Source organism: Podarcis vaucheri (genome assembly GCF_965113315.1).
Source record: "Podarcis vaucheri genome assembly, chromosome: 4".
NCBI classification, from domain to species: domain Eukaryota; kingdom Metazoa; phylum Chordata; class Lepidosauria; order Squamata; family Lacertidae; genus Podarcis; species Podarcis vaucheri.
Genome location: NC_138762.1, coordinates 38,769,989 through 38,788,671, shown reverse-complemented (window position 1 = coordinate 38,788,671; position 18,683 = coordinate 38,769,989). Strand labels below are relative to the sequence as shown.

Sequence of the window (18,683 nt, the reverse complement as noted above, 5' to 3'; positions counted from 1 at the left end):
AGAAGAATATAGGGACCGCCCTACAACACCCACAAAAATTGACAGGTGCTGCACCCTTCCTTTCACCAGAAGTCCTACTTTTTGATAAGAAGGCTTTAAAACTTATATCACTTGATATAAATTTAATATAAATTTTATATTATTACTTTTTTTTTAAAAAAAAGTTTGTTTTGGATTACTGTGTAATCTGTGCACATTAACATCTCGTTGCTGTGATCTGATGGAGCACTTCAAGTCCCTTTGACCTAAAATGTGGGTGTGAAACCTAAACATTTTTTCCAGGGTGGGTGTTAGGGTTATGACCCGTGTCCTTCTTCCCCCTTGGAGGTATGGAGTTGTTTTGTGGCGTTCTATTCCCGCAGTGTGAGGTATTCATTGGATGTAAATTTGTTTTTGTGAGTCCAAAATCTTTGTTGTCTTTTCCCAGTACTAAATTACTGCAGTATTTTGTTCCAGAATTAACACACCTCCAATGATTCCGTGGTGCAGGTTGATCCTCATTTTTTGTCTGTCTTTGCTGTTTGTATGCCTTCTCACATGTGGAGTTACAATCTGTCTCTGTCTGTATTCATGGACTGACTATCTCCTATAATTATTCATTCTGTTTACAAGCAAGCACATCTCCCCTTTATAGGGGTGGATCTAAACACAGGGAAGCACTATGGCAGAGAAGGCTGCCCCTATTGTGGAACATTGCTCTGCTATCTAATTGATGAAAGGCATTTTAATGTTTTGTTTTGTTTTTTATTTTAAACCCTCCCTGCTCTGTCAGCTTCAGACCAAGGTGTCATGTGACATTTTCTACATAGAAGCATCATATTGGCTCTCTACTGTATGTGCTGTGGCTTTCACTGCAGCTACGGGAATGCAAAACAATCAATTTTGCTTTGCATGATTGTTCATTGCAGATTTGGTAGGTGGTGGCAGGCAGCCATAAACTGAGAAGAAACAGAATTACAAGAAAACTGCTTTGCACAACTCAGGTTTCTTTCTTTCTTGACAAGCCATTTACCCTTTCTCAGCTGAGGGACATATTTTATATTGCATTTTATTTCCTAGTGCGTGGCAGAAAGTGTCTGTTTTGATTTCTTCTCTCACAATGACTACAAAGCTCCTTACAGGATCTCCATTGTGCTTTGTGCCTCACAGGTTCTGTTTCCAGCTTGTGAACATCACATCTTGAATTAACTTATTATGTGAACATGGGAAGGGAGACACTCTCATCAGCGTGACACCTCTGAGTTGAGGGTTTTATGGGATCTGTCTGCTCCTTACAACTCCTTACAGCTCCTTACAACTGCTGTGTCTTCAGGCCATGGGAGATAAATTTGATCCAGTTTGCATTTTCAGGTGAACTTACCCAATCCATACTTTCCTAAACCTTGCACAAACTGAACCTAGCTGGTGCCCTGCTTTTGATGTCTTCCAATTACTTTTATCTCTTTGTCGTGCATACCTATTACCTGGCTACAGTGACCATGGGGACATGTGAAAGTGATAAGCACAGGCATCAGTGAAGTTGGATATTTTAAATGCAGGAAAATGGCATTTCCTTGCTGGCTGTAACCACCTGGCATTCATGGAGCTCATTACTGTATTCTTATTTTTTCAAGAGGAACGATCAAGATTAACTCTTCTGCCTCTATGACTGTATTACACAAATGATTCATAGTCCACCTTTGTTTCCTTTTTCACACAACATCTAAGTGTTTCTAGCACTGTGAAGATAGATGCAGACCAGAGAAGAGTAGATTTAATGTTCAAGTGGGTTAGGTAGAATACATTTTGCATATCACATAGGGTACCTACATTAAAGGAAGACCCGAGAAGCAAGATAGCCATTTTTCAATTATGTGACAAATATGCTGTTTCTGATAGTCTTGACAGTAAAAGAAGAAGTTAGTAGTAAAGGATGAGAAAGAGCTGGAAACAGCAAGCTGTTTAGTGAAGTGGAATCAATGTTTCTAATATAGGACGTGGTCCATAACTGCCTCATCATATTTGCAGCAGTAAGTATTTTGATTGTCCCTCTTCCTGCAGATATGAAGAACATGCCCCTCTTATTGCTAAAGTATTTGGAGGTTTGCATTAGAACTAATCCCAAAAGGGAAGTCGCATTGTGGTTAATTGAACTGGTTATTTGTGGTCAAAACCATTTCAGCAATGGTGCAACCTTCAAATCAAAGGGGCCATGCCATCCTCTTGCATTATTCAATCAACTTTACACGGAAAAGATTTGAAATGATGTCTGTGAACCATATTACTCAAGGTGACATGTTAATGCATGAGTGATGGCATGAATTTCCTGGAGAAGATTTATTGTGCCTGTAAATCTAAATAAATATCTAAAGATGGCTATTTTTTTTTTGCCAGAACTTGTACCCACATAAGATACATTATTTAACACATTATATTATAAGTCAACATGAAGTGTCAACAGCTTATGTCTGCTGCATATTATATAATATACCGTATTCAAAGGAAAGGAAGTGTCTGTTTAGTGCGAGGGCATTTCATTTCCATATTTAAGTTTTCTTTTTAATAATTGAGCATTTCAAACAGGGCAACTAAAATATCTCTTTAGTCATACAAGCATGTTATTCTGCTTTGAAATACATCTACGGTAGATGGAATACAACGCAGGCATTTGAAGTCTTATGCAGAGACATAAACTTGTATCAAGACTTTTCACTGACCTTGTCATAAGTTTTCAGTGGACTCATTTGAAGTGTTCTCAGGTTTTTAAGTGCCCTCAAGAATGAGAGGTTTTTTTAAAAAAAATAGCTGCTTTTTGGGGGGGAAGGGTGGTCTGCTTCCATTAATCTTACATAAGAAAGCAAGCCCAAGACCTCTTTCTATTCCCATCTTCTTTAAGAACAGAAATTCAGAACAGAAGAACAGAACAGAAGTTCAGAAGTTCAGAACAGAAATTACATGATGCTTGTTTTTCTTAGCGAAGCAAAAACTGGAATCTTTTCGGCAATATCAGGAAATGTGTTTGTTTGCCCAGGGTCATATGCTTTGGATCCCATTCCAAACATGCCTTTATCATTGGCCATCATGCCTAAATGCACAGCATCACTCCCAGTACAGTCACATCAGATGATGCCCTTGCTGATTTCATTGGGACTCTCTTTTCCCGTAGTTGAATAAGACTACCTTTGTCATAGGTCATTCCACCTGCCAACAGGTTTGTAACATCACCACACTACACCCATAAAGCAGAATGACACAGTTTGTTAAGACATGCAGAATAGTAAACAAGTGAAGAAATGTAACACAATGTCCCCCATGTTTGAATGCACCCTCTGACCATTAGCTGTACTGTCCAGGGCTGTTGGGAGTTGGAGTCTGTAAGGCCACTAGTTCCCTAACCCTGCATGAAACTGGCAGCTTATGTAATTCTCTTCCTCTTGCTATGCATTCCAATATATGCACATCCCAATGATAATGATGATGATAATGATTTATTTATACCCTGCCCATCTGGCTGGGCAGCTTCCAACACAGTTTTAAAAACATGATAAAACATCAGACATTAAAAACTTCCCTAAACAGGGCTGCCTTCAGATGTCTTCTAAAAGTCAGCTAGTTGTTTATTTCCTTGAATATTATTTCCTTGACATCTAATGGGAGGGCATTCCACAGAGTGGGTGCCACTACTGAGAAGGCCCTCTGCCTGGTTCCCTGCAACCTCACTTATTGCAGTGAGGGAACCACCAGAAGGCCCTCGGAGCTGGACCTCATTGTCTGGGCTGAACAGTGGGGATGGAGACGCTCCTTCAGGTAGCTTGGTGGTCCTGCCAAGTTTTTACACTGCACGAATAAATCTTACTCCAAGTTTGCAGAACACGTGCATACAGTTAAAATTGGTAGTGTAAATTGGATTTTTAAAAAATTATGAAATTCCTCTAGATACCCAAGTTCCTTGAGATTTTTCTGTTTATCTCTAAAAGCCTGTTAGCAATTCTACTGTAACAGGTTTTCCTGTTATTTCCTTCCATGCGTTTGCAAGCATAGCCATCGTGTCACCATCCAAAAAACCACAGGAGGAGGACTCCCCTGCTCAGCACCTGAGGGCCCCAAGCCTGCCATTCACCACCTGACCCAGGGTGGGGCCTGATGAGCTTTATAAAGGACTGCTGCCACTGCTGCTCCTGGGCAGAGAGGGCTCTGTTTTGTTTTGTTTTTTGTTTAAATTGCTGTCATTTTTTACGTATGTCATTTTAAACTGTGATATTAATGCTGTATTCTTAGTTTCAGATTTTGATTTATGTGGAAATTGTTTTCCATTTGGTTGTGTATTTTTTTGATGTGGTTTATTTATTGTTTATGGCTTTTGTAAATACAGTGGTACCTCGGGTTAAGAACTTAATTCGTTCGGGGGGGGGCACTAGGGGCGCATTGGAAGATGGCCGACAATAACATCTCTCCGACCCACACGAGGTAATTAAGAGGCTGTGATGGGGGTAATTAGCCTCCTTAACCCCCCCAGGATTGTGGGGGGGACGGCCCTTGCCTGCTGTGCCCTATACCACAGGTTAAGAACTTAATTCGTTTGGGTGGGGGCACTAGGCAGAAAGCCCTTGTGTGGACTTCGGATCTCCTGGACGCTGTCTCTGATTCGCGCCTCTAGCTGCAGCAACTTCAAAAGAAACAATTAGGAGGAAGCTAATGCACATATTTCAAGGAAGAATGGGGAGTAAAGACTGCTAATTGAAGAGATCTCTGAGAAAGAAGATGGGTCGGATAAACAGGAATATATCATGAGAAGACACACCAAGGCTTGGTATGTCGGCAATGGGACTGGATGGGGGGGGGACTTTCCTTTCTTTTCTCTATGTGATTAACCAAGAATCCCCCCCACGTCAGAAATGCCGCTTAAATGACCTAAGCTGATGATTTAAGACTGTGAGGAGATAATTTTCTAACCAAAAGCATGTTTTAAGGAGATCGTGGAAAGTATAAGAGCTTTGGGATGACGCAGTAAAAAACAGCGTCTCCATTTTGGCAAGTTCTGTCAAAAGACTTATGTCTAGGAGGAGGAATGGATCTGTTTTCATATTGTGGGCGAGCCTCCTCAGAGGGACTAAAGAAGGCAACAGATTTGCGATGGAAAGAGTGCTTTTATTTATGGAAGTGATGATATGTGGAAACCATCTCGATATGGTGATTGGACGAACGGAAAAATTCACACAGGATTATAACTGGTTTACCTGCTTTAGGAGATTATCAGAAGAGATCACAAAGAAAAAAGAAAAATATATGAATTAGATGAGATGTGGGAACAGCAAGATAGGACTGGATAGAATTATGAACATTATTTGGACAGATTTGTGGATTTGTGGATATTAACGCAGCAGCAAGAAGATGATTGGAATCCCCTTCGGAACTTGAAAAAATTCGGAACAAAAAATTTAAAATTTGGCTTTGTAATTCGGAATTTATGTGATGTGATTTGATTTGATTTGATTTGATTGGTCGGTTAATAAATTTTTTTTTTTTAAAAAAAAGAACTTAATTCGTTCTGGATGTCCGTTCTTAACCTGAAACTGTTCTTAACCTGAGGTACCACTTTAGCTAATGGGGCCTCCCGCTGCCGCCGTGCCACCGCCGTGCGATTTCTTTTCTCATCTTGAATCAAAGTTCTTAACCCGAGGTACTAGTTCTGGGTTAGCAGAGTCTGTAACCTGAAGCGTTTGTAACCCGAGGTACCACTGTATGTAAATGTTGTCATGTTGTAAGCCGACTTGAGCATTGTTTTTAACTGTGGAAAGGTGGCATACAAATAAAAAATGGTGATGATAATGATGGTCCCCCCCATTGGATTCTCAGACTATAAAAGTTCTGATAGTATGTAGCCAAAATGTGGCCTATATCCTCAATCGAATTTAAGATTTTAGTTTGATTTATATTAATCACAGACACCAGATGGAGCTGTTGCCTCTCCAAATACACGGTTGTTGTTTTTTGGGGAGACTATTTTTCTTCTAGTGTTATAAGGGAAAAGAGCTAAAAAACAAAAACAAAAGTACCTTAAGGATTCCTCTGCTTCTGTCGATGAGTGACAGTTTTTATTTACTAAGTTATCTCACATTCTTATCAGTATTGTAAAGAAATACCAACATTGAGGATTTTGTAATGTGAAAATTTAATTGACCATTAATAGAGTGATTAACCCATTAAGATGCAGATGATATATCAGATTTGACTTCTCTAATCAGCTGAGAAGTCCAGTTTTGTGGCAGCACATAAATTTAGTCACTTCATTTCCTTTCCTCTACAGAGTGCTACTTTTCGTTTCCTTTTATTAATCTATAGATCTGTTTTGATGATTCACAGCACATTCCTCAGCTTCAGGTCAAGTCTCTCCGACAAGTCACAATATCTTTTCAGAGAATTATGAGCACCAAGGATTATCTCCCACTGAACTTCTTAACAACAATATCTATATTAGAGGGCATCCCTGAGGAGAATCCACTTATCTCATATAAGAAGCTGTTCAGAAACCCTAGATGTCTTTAGTAAATCAAATTCAGCAGAGTTGCAATGGCTTGCAGGGAAAGAAATGGGGGCAGGGAGGGACCGACTCCGTTACAGTCTGCTTTTAAACACATGAAAGCTGGTGCCTGGGAAATTGCAGTGGAATCTGCTTGCTGGAAAAAGTGTGAAATTAGAAAATTAATATACCTCCCTTTTCACAACCCAGAGGATGGTTTACATAAAATTCATGAAATAACACAATCCTTAAAAACACATTAAAAACTATTGCCAATAGCCACAGCCACCAGGTCTCTCCTCCTCCAAATGCCACAAAAAGAGACACACCTTACCACGAAAGAGGTGATAGTGTCTGACCCTCTTGAAGAGGTCTTCCCTAACTCCAGACATTTTAGGAAATTATTGTTCAGTCTCAAATACTCCCTTCCTGGGGAAAGTGACTGAGAGGGTGGTGGCTGCAGCCAGCTGCAGATATACCTGCAGAAAGCAGATAATCTAGATTCATTCTGGCCTTGTTTGGGCAACAAAACATCCTTGGTCACCCCAACAGGTGACCATCAGAAGAGAGCAACAGGGAAAGTGCAACACTGTTGGTTCCAGTTTACATTTCAGTGGCTTTTGACACCATCAACGCCATTGTCTATGGTGTTCTTCTGGAGCAATTCAGTGAGGTGGGAGGTGAGGTCCTGTATTTCAGTGATTCCACTTCTACCTGCAGGGTCACTATCCAAAAGTAGCACCAGGATATGGTTGCTTGGCTCTACATGCTTTTGGAGCTCTGGGGTCCCACAAGGGTCTATTCTGTCTCCTTAGCTATTTGAAATCTATATGAACCCATTGGGAGCTGTCATTCTGGGATTTGGAGCATGGTGTCATCGCTATGCTGATCACATACAGCTCTATCTCTCCGTTCCATCAGAATTAGGAGAGGCAGTGAAGGCGTTGGAAAGGGGTCTTTAAGCAGAGGTAGTCCGGATGGAGACAACTACATGAGACTGAATCCCAGTTAGATGGAAGTGCTGTGGGTGGGCAGTTCCTGTGTCTGGGAATTATGACTTGTTCTGAAAGGAGCTGCACTCACCTTGAAGGTTCATAGTATGGGAGTACTCCTAGGTTCCAACTTTTTACTAGAGCCTGAAGTGGTTTCTGTATCTAGGAATCCTTTGCCCAGCTTAGGCTGATTTGCCAGCTACGGTCATTCCTAAACCAGTATAGTCTGGCTTCAGTTGCGCATGCTCTGATGACCTCTTGTCTTGACTACTGTACTATATGTACTATATGTGGGGCTGCCTTGAAGATGGTTTAGAACTAATGCAGAATTTGGCTACTAGGCTGGTAAGATGGGGCAGCGCAATGAGACAGTGCATCACCAATCCTGAATGCACTGACTGCCAGTGTGCTATCTGACCAAACTCAAGGCATCCAGTGTAGCATATGAAGCTTGTGAGCCACGTACTTAAAAGAGGACATTTCCTGATATCAACTATCTTGGACCCTATGGTCAGTAGGTGAGTCAAGATTGGTGGTGCCACCATCAGGTGTTGCCTGGTTGACACTGACCTGTGGCTTGGCCTTTTCAGTAGTAGTTCCCCATCTGTGGAATGCCCTCCCATGTTGGGTGCATCTGTCTCATTCATTGTTGATTTTCAGAAGGAATTTTAAAGCATTCCTGTTTACTCAGACATTTGATTGCTGAAAAGCACTTCCCTGACAGCTCTGAGATCATTGGATGAGATAATGTTTTTAACTGTTTTATAATGTTTTCTACGTACAGTGGTACCTCGGGTTAAGTACTTAATTTGTTCCGGAGGTCCGTTCTTAAACTGAAACTGTTCTTAACCTAAAGCATCACTCACCGCCGGAGCACAATTTCTGTTCTCATCCTGACGCAAAGTTCTTAACCCGAGGTAATATTTCTGGGTTAGCAGAGTCTGTAACCTGAAGCATATGTAACCTGAAGCATATGTAACCTGAGGTACCACTGTAATTATTTTATTATGGATGCTTTTGTTGCCCTGTGCTTCGTCGGGAAGATATGTGGAATATAAATTGAAATAATAATAATAATAATAATAATAATAATAATAATAATAATAATAATATAAGTTACATTAATCAGCAGACAGTGTGACAAATAATGTAGCAGAATGGAAACTGCAACAGAATGGAATCCATGTGGACTGGAGGTACAGACCTGAATGGAAATCTCAGTCTTCTTACATCCCTATCCGTGGTGCTGATTAAGCTCTCCTCTGCCTCTACCAATAATTATAGCTACAGGTTGCAGTTCCCCATTTCAGTCACCCTGCAATGGTGGCCATTGGGTCCCTCTGTGAACCACATCACTGACCGTAACCAAAAAGACACCTTAGTTCCATAAGACACCTTCTTATGGAAACAGATTTTTTAAATGATCTTCCTAAACTTTCTGCTACACATGGGGGGTGAGGCATACGAAAGACTACGCTGGGAAATGATGAACAAAAAAACAGATTGAAGATACCTCCTCTTTATAATGTAAAAGGAACTGACTTGTTACATTCAGGTGGTTTGATTACAATGTAATATGAGGACTTGTTTATTTTAATTCTCACAAGGGCCCCCTTTTGCCTCACCCATAAAGGGACCCAATGTTTTAGAATTATATGTAGTAATAAAAGGCAATTTATTGAATATTGCTGTGCTCTGGGCCCTTGGGTAATAACCTGCAACTCTTCAAACTCACAGGAGTGCCGGTGCCGAGTGTTTAATGACTGTTATAACCACTACAGTGAAAGAGAGTTACTTAAGTACATTTCAAAATGTATAGTAAATTGGGTGACAGTACAGATGTGTTCGTGTTTTGAGACAGCCTGGGGCTTTGCACCGTCTGACAGAAGACCCTCTCCTAAATTGCACTTACAATTTAAGCCTTATCCCTTTGAGCCAAAAGGATGTTTTTAATATTCAAGGAAAAACTCTAGTATTGGCAACAGACCTCCTGGAATGAGTCAGCCTGCAGCTCAGAGCTTAGCTTTGCTCCCTTCCAGTACCTCATTATATCACACTTGTCACCTGTGGGGATAAATCAGCCCACCGTTTCCCAGCACACCTGCCTGCATCTGTTGCTGACTGTGGGATTGTGCCTTTTCCAAGAGCTGTGATTTCATGGTACACAAGGGGGGTTGAACTGATCAGTAGACGATGACTGGTAGGAGCAAAGCAAGAGCACTGTGCAACTGCTTTTGCATTTGACTGCTTTTGTTACCGAAAAAAAGAGAGAAAAGGTTCTTATTTATCTCTAGTAACGCTGCACAACACAGAATCATATGACTGTAGAGTTGGAAGTGACCCTGAGAGTCATCTAGTCCATCTCCCTTGCAATGCAGGAATCACAACTATGGCATCCATGACAGGTGCCAATTCAACCTCTGCTTAAAAACTTCCCCTTCCAACATATTCATCACAATTCTCTTCTTGGTTTGACCAATTAATTGCTGATTGCTCACAGTGTAGTGTGGGCTGTGGGAGAGTATAGAAGGAAAGCTAGATAGATGTAATCTAGATGTAATATTATACATCTATTATAGATGTAATATATCTGTAATATATCTTTTACAGCGCACCTGGTGCTGTGGTCTAAACCACAGAGCCTCTTGGGCTTGCTGATCAGAAGGTTGGTGGTTTGAATCCCTACAATGGGGTGAGCTCCCATTGCTCTGTCCCAGCTCCTGCCAACCTAGCAGTTTGAAAGCACACCAGTGCAAGTAGCTAAATAGGTACCGCTGTGGTGGAAAAGTAAACAGCCTTTCTGTGTGCTCTGGTTTCTGTCACAGTCTTCCATTGCATCAGAAGCGGTTTAGTCATGCTGGCCACATGACCCAAAAAGCTGTCTGTGGACAAACACCGGTTCCCTTAGCCTGAAAGTGAGATGAGCGTCGCAACCCCATAGTCGCCTTTGACTGGACTTTACTTCCAGGGGTTCTTTACTTTTTTAAAAAAAACAAAACACCTTTCGATGTAATATATTCTATCTGAATTTGGGGAAACTTATAGCTCATGGCATCAGTGCTGGTGACATAGCCTCACATCAACATTAAGATTAAAATTCTGATTGCTAAAGCAAAGAGCTCCATGGCCAAAGAGGACAGAACTTAATGGAAAGCCTTTGGCTCTCTTGCTGCCATCTTTGACACACCATTGCTAAGGGTCTCTGTGGATGAAGCTCATTAGTTCTATTTTCATCCTTTTGCCTGCAAATAGTAAGACTGGCTTGGCTATGTATCGGTTGATGAAATGAAAGATGATTGACATTTATTAGTAGATCAGTTACTCTCCTGAAAAGAGAGGCCATGTCATGAAGTTCATTTCATTCCTATAAGGAGGGCTGTGATTTTCAAAGACACCTATATGTAGTACTTTCAGAGTGCAGATTGCAGTATAACCCTTGTCTTACTCACCTTTAATTCTATGCCTGTTTAGAAGGGGAATTGAGAATGGGGAAAATGAGTAAAGCCTACCTGCCATTTGTATTATCTGAAACGATCATTTGCACTGCCTGGGTTACATTGTTTGGGTATTCCTCATAACGAAATTGTGGGCAAACGTTTTTAACCACACCATGATCAGGACCCCAAATAATCAGAGGTCACATAAAGTTGTAATTTAAAAACAAGCATTTCTGTTTCTTGCAAGGTGCATTCATGCTGGCAACTTACTCAGCAAGCTTCTAGGTTTCATTTTTACAAACTTTATGAACACATTTAGCAATACTCAAAGATAACTCTTCCCTTCTCTTCCCTTTATCCCCCTTTCTTACCTTTGCTTTATTTATCTGTTTATCAGGATCAGGAATGAGGGAACATGCAGCCCTCCTGATGTTGCCCATCTCCAGCTCTGATCATCCCAGATATTTGCCATGCTAACACACTCTCTCTCTCTCTCTCTCTCTTTCTCTCTCTCTCTCTCTCTCTCTCTCTCTCTGTGTGTGTGTGTGTGTAAAATGCATCAACACCTGGGGGATGATGGGTTCACCTTCTGTGATTTAGATGTAATTATAGTTTAATAAAAAGGCATATAATTTAAAGGGCCCACTGTGTTATTATTTTTTAAAAAAACTTTAATAATATTTACTAGCAAGTAAGGGTTGAAGCAACCAAGTCACCTACCATTACAGTCTATGATCCACATCTAATTATCCCAGGAGAGTTAAGAAATTCTGCACTGTGCTAAATTTAGAAGCTCACCTTTGAGCCTGTGAATTTGCCTTCATGAACTTGCCTCCTGACTGTTTATAGAAGACTAGGACAAGAGGGATTGTATGAGTGATACACTCTTATACGTGCTAGTTTTCCCACTGTGCCACTTGTGGTTATTCTCTGTGATTCAGTTTAATCATCTTCACACTGTTAGATAGAGGCTACACACACACAAACACACAGAGGAACAGAGGGAGAAGGGGGAAATTAGTGTACCAGTAGACTCACTCACTGCAGACATCAGTGAAGAAGGAAACAAAAAAAGAAAAAGAAAAACAACAACATGCTTTTCCGAGACATGAAAGCAAAATGCCAGTTGGGACTTTGTAGCACATCCCCGAAACTATTGTCGCCTGACTTGGCTTGACAGCATTAGAAAAGAAATCACTTCCTCGCTTTGGAAATATGCATTCAAATGTGAGTTTCATTAAATGCACTTCAGTATGTTGCTACCTGTTCCAGTCAAGTCTGATAATGAATATGATGCAGAGATAATGCACTTGTCTGGCCCTGTAAATGTTCAAAGTGGGGGATGAGAAATCAAGATTGGATTGCGCAAGTGAAAACGGGGATGAATAGGCCTGTTACAAGCAATTTTGACTCTAATACCCTTAATTACTTGGTTGCATGAATGAGAAACCCATCTAGTAAGGGGAAAAAAATTAAGACTCCTTGACACTTAGGAGCAGCCAATAATGTTTCATTTTGAGAAGCTTTGGTCACCCGCAGTTAACAGCAAGTCTCTGCAGAAGATAATCAAATAGATAATGGAGGATTAGTGTTACTGTCAACTTGAATGTATAAATGGTTCTCAAAGAAATTAAAGTCTACAACTGAAGCAGCACAAGTACTTTCAGGACTAAATCTCAAGCACACAGCTGAAAATCCCCCGGAGTGAGAGGGATTTTTTTTCTATGAATCAAAGCATAACAGTGGTCAATAGCTATTACTTACATAAAGGGTTGGATTGACTATTATCCTAAGCATGCTGTTGAGCAGGGAGACAGCTGGATTTGGACTTCCACAACCAACCTTGCAGAGAGTCTGCTTGTCCTTTCCATGGCATAGGAAATGCTGCCTATTCTCTTGTCACATGATCGACAGACTGTTCAGAAGGAAAAACACGTATGTGTTCTTAACAGCATGTTTGGAAGTGTAAAGGTAGACAGTTCCTAGGAAAGGGGGTTGCTTTTGTGGGGTGCAAGCACAGACAAAGCAGCGGGGCACTAGATTACATGTAGAAGGTGTGCAGAGCCACAGAACTAAGTTCCGCATTGGTCTAAATCAGCAGTTCACAAACTTTTTCTGGCCAGCACCGGATTGGCTCCATAAACTCATCCCTAGTGGCCCCAACCCTATAAAAAGCATTATTCAGAACAGGGGTTTGCATGACCCACTGAGGAAGGTGATATCACAATAAAGTTCAAAACAGTAACAATTAATGGCACATCTATGCAAAATCCAGTTAAAACTATTTGGTTTAATGAATTCAACAAAACTGATGGGCTTGATTCAGCTTTTCAAAGTCTGATAGTTATATATATATATATATATAGAGAGAGAGAGAGTACAAAGGTACGCATACCCCTAAACATTTTGTGAATCTTTGTACTTTTGTCCATTTACTGTATTTATTTTCCCAATTTGAACTATAAAATGGTGATTTTCTTGAGTCAAAATGAGAGTACCCCTAAACATTTTTTAAAGAAAAAAAGGACTGTAATACACCCACACCCACACCTTATTGTCTTGAAGAAGTTGTCTCTGCTTCTCAGGGCCTCATGGTTTTTCAGAAGCCCCCATGGTGGCAGTTGGCTGAGGAGGGGCCACCACTGGGAACTGGACATATTTCTCAATAAATTGCACATTAATCATATGCAGGCTGTGCTCATTATCTTTCCCTCACCACTGACCTATTCACCATACTTTTAGAATTAGCAAGAAGGGCTTCCGAATTACGGGTTTTTTTCCAGGGCAAGACTTGAAAGTCATTTTCTCTCTTTCTGAAATCAGTCATGGAGAATAATCTTTGAATCTGACACCCCATTTCCTGCCTTTTGTGGTTTCACTTGACAAAGACACCGAGACTTAAGTGTCGCTGCTTAGTGAGTTGGTACCAAATTTAGTCACGAAAGCATTATCCTTCTGAAGCAATTTTGTTATGAACCAAGTTAATAGGTGAATTTTCATTTCCCATTTTCCACTTTGTCAAACATAACTATAGCTATTGTATTTAGTTGTGTCAGAATAAAAAAAGCACCTGACATGAGTGCAGGGCACCTTGCAGCCTTCCCTGACTCTCAGTACCACTGCCATGACAAGTAAATAGGCACGTCAATGAATTGGCTAATATTTTGAGTATTTTTCTTTCAGTCAATGTACAGTTATACCCACTCATTGGCCATTCATGTGTGTGCATGTGCATACACACACACTGAATGGTAGATTAGATTAGAATGGATGCTCACCCACACAGGAAAACATGCAAATGGAGAATGATCCTTAAAATAGATGTCCACACGGCCCTGATGCTGGCTTCCTAATCTTCTATATTAAGGGAAGGCAACTTCGGCAAGGGGAAGGCTTAACAATTACACTTAGAAATGGGGGCCTACATGAGAAGGGAAGGCTTCCCTTCTCAAGTAGGCCCCCATTGCTAAGTGTAATTGTTTAATTGTACATTGAAATGGAAAATAATTCTGTAATATGTCTGTATGTATACAATGTAGCATGGCATGGAAACTTCCACTGAAGCTAAACAAGAGGTTCAGAGAGCCTAAGAAGTTAATGATTAGTAGGGCTGGATCTCTGCTGCCTGAGTCACATGAAAAGTATTCTATTACAAGTCTGTGTATATGATATAATTTGTGGGTCTCCATCTTGGGTGTGTTAGTCTTAGTTCTGAAGCCACAGGAGATAAAGGATGCACTAATTCTCTCTCTAGGAAAACAGCCTCAGGCTAATGGAGGTTGTTTGGAGGAGAAGCAGGATTTTGATTTCTAGCTCTGGATGCACTATATTTCATAATGTAAAATATTTTACCTGTGCTGGGATCATCATATGATATCATGCAACTATCAGAATGCAACTTTTATTTGTTTCAAGTTGTTTTGAAGTAAAGTTCTGTAGTAGAGCTTTTGAACTGTATGTTTGGACCGGACAATTTTTATTGGAAGAAGAGTCAGTTTTTATGCATCCAGTTTGCTTCCATATGCGCAATATTAATAACCTTGATACCCACATGGTTTACAAACCTGGAAGAGCAGGGTTCTAAATTGTGCAGGGAACCCACATGAGCTCAGCAGGTTCCCTGCTGCAAAAGTTCCCCTTCCAACATGGAATTTGCTGCAGCCACTGCCTTGGATAATATGGACGAGAGGCACCCTGTCACTCATGTCATCACATATGGAGTGGTGGAGAAGAATGACTGAAAAGGGCTAATATGCAAATATAATATGGGTTTCACTTGTAGCTGTAGTCATTGCCGATGCAGCAAAGGATTCCCAAAATATATAAGCACCTATTCATAAATCATGTTGATTAGCATATAGCATTTTCAAAACATGTCTTTAAACTATGGATTATTTGTCCAATTATGACAATTCATGCACAATTCCCAATCAATGCAACATGAAGGGTTCTAGGAGTTGAGCATCCAGCTCATGCAATGCACAATGTTTCTGTTGAAAATTTCACGGAGATCAAGCAAGAGTACTTATCATGTATGAACATTTGCTAGGACACACAGATCTTCCTTTCTAAACCTGGGCAATCATAGTTCTTAAATGTTCTTATTATTTCCTTTATTTTGCTACAGATTACACATTCTGTGCTCTTTTTGTCATTTCAGGGTCTGATGTAAATCCTTCTCATCATCTTAATCAAATTGTAAGAATCCATCTTGCTGGTTAATTGCCTTTGCAAAACCTAGTCTGTTAGGTCAAAGCACAGTTCATGATAAGACCCTTTGCTCCTGTGCAAATTAATAAAATAAAATAAATGCCATATTGCCCAGTAGATTTTCTTGCAAGACCTTAGCTCTGTTGCAAGCATGCTAAGCCAGACATTTCTAGATATACAACCGCTTGTCGGCTCTATTTTAAATCCATATTAAAAATGTCTTAAGCAAGTTATATTAAATTCACATTCCCCTATACTAGCTAATTAACAGATTTAAAATCCCCCTTATGAGAGTTAATGCTTGCATCCTGGACAACTTCCAAGGTAATTACATCCTGCCTCCCTAAATTTCCTTGCAGTTTAATTGGAATGCACCACCCTTCTTTGCACAAAATGGGGAAAGTGTTGCGTAAAACTGGAGACAATGCTCGACCCACCCTCAAAGGAGCTGTATTTTCCAATTTCAATTAAAACAGTGTGTGAGGAAAATATATATAAAAGCCTTAATAAATGTGGCAAATTTAGGAGAAAAGGGAAGAAGGGGAAAAACAGTAGACAGACAGATACAAGGCATTTTCATGTGGGCAGAAACATTTATATATTGTTGAATGAGGATAACATGTAGTATCTGGGAATACTGTCAGTGAGAGCTCAGCACTGCCCCGAAAGAAGAAACAGTGGCTAACCCTCAGCAGTTGAGTTCTCCTACAACTCTCCACCACAGAGAGGGGAACACTATAGAACTTCTAGGACACAGATGAGGAAACTGTGGGCCTCCAGATGTTGTTGGACTCCAACTCCTAGCAGCTCCTGCCACCCAGGCTAATGGTCAGGGATGATGGGAATCCAGAAACTTCTTAAAAGTCACAGGTTCTCCATTCCTGCTCTAGAAATTTTAATGTCTCAGGCCTCATCTCTAACTGGATCTGTAAAGTCTATTGCAGGCATAGGCAAAACCTGGCCTTCCAGATGTTTGGGACCACAATTCTCTAGCTAATTCTCATCTCTAGCTAACAAGACCAGTGGTCAGGGATGATGGGAGTCCCAAATATCTGGAGGGCCGGAGTTTGCCTATGCCTGGTCTATAGTTTCCAGGAAGCGAGAAACCTCAGGACTACCTGCTACACTTGTGACAGCGCTGCCACCATATTTACCACCTCCCACTTCCATCACATTTACAGGTACCTATCATGGCGGTTTCCTTCATTACATTAGCACTTTCTAGGCTTTTAGTCTGTGTACACTCAACACAGCTGGGGGCTCATGGTGTAAGGCCCTGCCCCAACCCATAGTTGTTTGTTTGAATGTGTTACATGTTGCAGTTGTACAACTGTGCACAACTTTACAAGCCTTCAAATGAATGTCCGCAGGTTGTGGGCAGTGCATATCATTTTGCCCCTCCCAATGTGTGTTCATTGCTAGTCTACAACTCCTATCACTTACATTGGCATGGCCAATAAGTCAGGAATGATGGGATAATGATGATGATGATGATTTATTTATACCCTGCCCATATGGCTGGGTTTCCCCAGCCACTCTGGGTGGCTTCCAACGGGATATTAAAAACACAATAAAAGCTCAAACATTAAAAACTTCCCTAAACAGGGCTGCCTTCAGATGTCTTCTAAATGTCAGATAGTTGTTTATTTCCTTGACATCTGATGGGAGGGCATTCCACAGAGCAGGTGCCTCTGCCGAGAAGGCCCTCTGCCTGGTTCCCTGTAACCTCACTTCTTGCGGTGAGGGAACCACCAGAAGACCCCCAGAGGAGGACCTCAGTGTCCGGGTTGAACAATGAGGGTGGAGACGCTCCTTCAGGTATACTGAGCTGAGGCCATTTAGGATTTTAAAGGTCAGCAACACTTTGAATTGTGCTTGGAAATGTACTGGGAGCCAATGTAGATCTTTTAGGACCGGTGTTATATGGTCTTGGCAGTCATTTTCAGTCATTAGTCTAGCTGCCACATTCTGGATTAATTGTAGTTTCCAGGTCACCTTCAAAGGTAGCCTAACGTAGAGCACATTGCAGTAGTCCAAGCGGGAGATAACTAGAGCATGCACCACTCTGGTGAGACAGTCTGCGGGCAGGTAGGGTCTCAGCCTGCGTAGCAGATGGAATTGGTAGACAGTTGCCTGGACACAGAATTGACTTGCACCTCTGTGGACAGCTATGAGTCCAAAATGACTCCCAGGCTGTGCACCTGCTCCTTCAGGGGCACAGTTACCCCATTCAGGACCAGGGAGTCCTCCACAGCAGCCCCAAACAGTACTTCTGTCTTGTCAGGATTCAACCTCAATCTGTTAGCCGCCATCCATCCTCCAACCGCCTCCAGACACTCACACATGACCTTCACTGCCCTCACTGGTTCCGATTTGAAAGAGAGGTAGAGCTGGGTATCATCCGCATACTGATGAACACCCAGCCTAGACCCCCTGATGATCTCTCCCAGCGGCTTCATGTAGATGTTAAAAAGCATGGGGTAGAGGATGGAATCCTGAGGCACCCCACAAGTGAGAGTCCAGGGGTCTGAACACTCATCCCCCACCACCACTTTCTGAACACGGCCCAGGAGGAAGGAGCAGAACCACTGTATATCAGTGCCCCCAGCTTCCAGCCCCTCTAGACGGTCCAGAAGGATGTAATGGTCGAGTTGTAGTCCATAAAATATGGAGGGAGAGCATGAAACACTTAATCTCAGGGTTGTGGGTTCAAGCCCCACATTCGGCAAAAGATCCCTGCATTGCAGGAGCTGGACTAGATGACCCTTGTGGTCCCTTGCAATTTTACAATTCTATTCTATGTTGTCTGTCCATGCAGTTTAACATTACATCTGTGATATGTGTCCTAGCATAGCTTCTTGATTTAATAAAGCTGTAATCTGTTTTTATCCTGCTCTGAGCATAGCTCCTATCTCTCTCTTCCCACTATATGCACCTACAGAAGATAAATGTAGTCTCATAAAAAGCCTGCTTTATTTTATTTATTTTATTTTTGTGGTGAGCTATCTGTAACAGAAACACACACACACACACACACACACACAG

General features: G+C 41.3%; 1 long non-coding RNA gene across 2 annotated transcripts in view; it reads left to right on the top strand.

The window, feature by feature from the left end:
- Window positions 1-11,386, top strand: part of LOC309530753 — an 85,887-nt gene extending 74,501 nt beyond the window's left edge. For both annotated transcript variants that reach the window (XR_014218877.1, XR_014218878.1), the window contains exon 4: window positions 11,326-11,386. This is a non-coding gene — a long non-coding RNA (uncharacterized lncRNA). The remainder of the gene's footprint in view (window positions 1-11,325) is intronic.
- The last annotated feature ends 7,297 nt before the right edge of the window (window positions 11,387-18,683 follow it).